This window comes from Petaurus breviceps, unplaced genomic scaffold, assembly GCF_028583685.1.
Source record: "Petaurus breviceps papuanus isolate PSGF00001 unplaced genomic scaffold, PetGlider_PUasm1.0 186, whole genome shotgun sequence".
Taxonomy (NCBI): Eukaryota; Metazoa; Chordata; class Mammalia; order Diprotodontia; family Petauridae; genus Petaurus; species Petaurus breviceps.
In genome coordinates, this window is record NW_027185798.1 from 25,638,514 (window position 1) to 25,639,377 (window position 864).

Genomic DNA, 864 nt, shown 5'->3' on the forward strand with positions numbered 1-864 from the left:
GGAGATGGATTTGGAAGAAGGGATTTGATTGATAGGGAGTAGAAGAAAGGACATTTCAGGTGGGAAGGAAGCTTTTGGAGCTACTAGTCAATTTATCTAATCAGTGCTGAGCAATTCTTGGTTGGGGAGGAATAATAAATAATAACAGCTCAAATTTGAGACATGTGGCATGGCGCATAGTGAATTGATCTAGGAGAAAGGAAGATTGGGGTTCAGGTCCTGTCTCTGATGCCCAAGGAAAATTGCTTAATCTTTCTGGGCCCCATACACCTTTCTTAAGGCTAGCTCTGGAGTCAGAGTGGGAGGGATGGGGGTTCAAATCCCACCTCTGATGTTATGCTCTGTGTGAGACTGGGCAAGTCAATGAGCTTTCTGGAGACTCAGTTTTCTCATCTGTAAAATGAAGGGATTGGGCTAGAGAGAGGTTTCCACTGTCCTTTTCAGCTCTTGCTCTGTGGACTCATTAACTTTTGAGCCTATGACAATAAATTTAAAAAGAGTGGCTGATCTGCAGTGGAGGGAGTTTCCATACTGGGAGTTCCTCATGCTGATCAAATCTTGGGACAAAACAACTGAAACGCCCCCTTCTATTTCCATCATGCCTAAAGTGTTTATATTTTATATCATATAAAGTATTTATATTGCACTTTAAAGTTTCCTCACCCCCTCCTTGCCAGGCACTAGTATCATTGTGCATATTTTATGAATGAAGACACTGAGTGTCAACATGGTTTTATGATTTGTTCAGGAGCATAGAGTAAGTGTCAGAACTAGGATTGTGGAGTCCAGGTCCCTCCTGACTCAGTTCAGGAATTCTTTCTCCTTTTACCATAGTGTTTCTTATGGAGATAGAGTTGGGAAGCT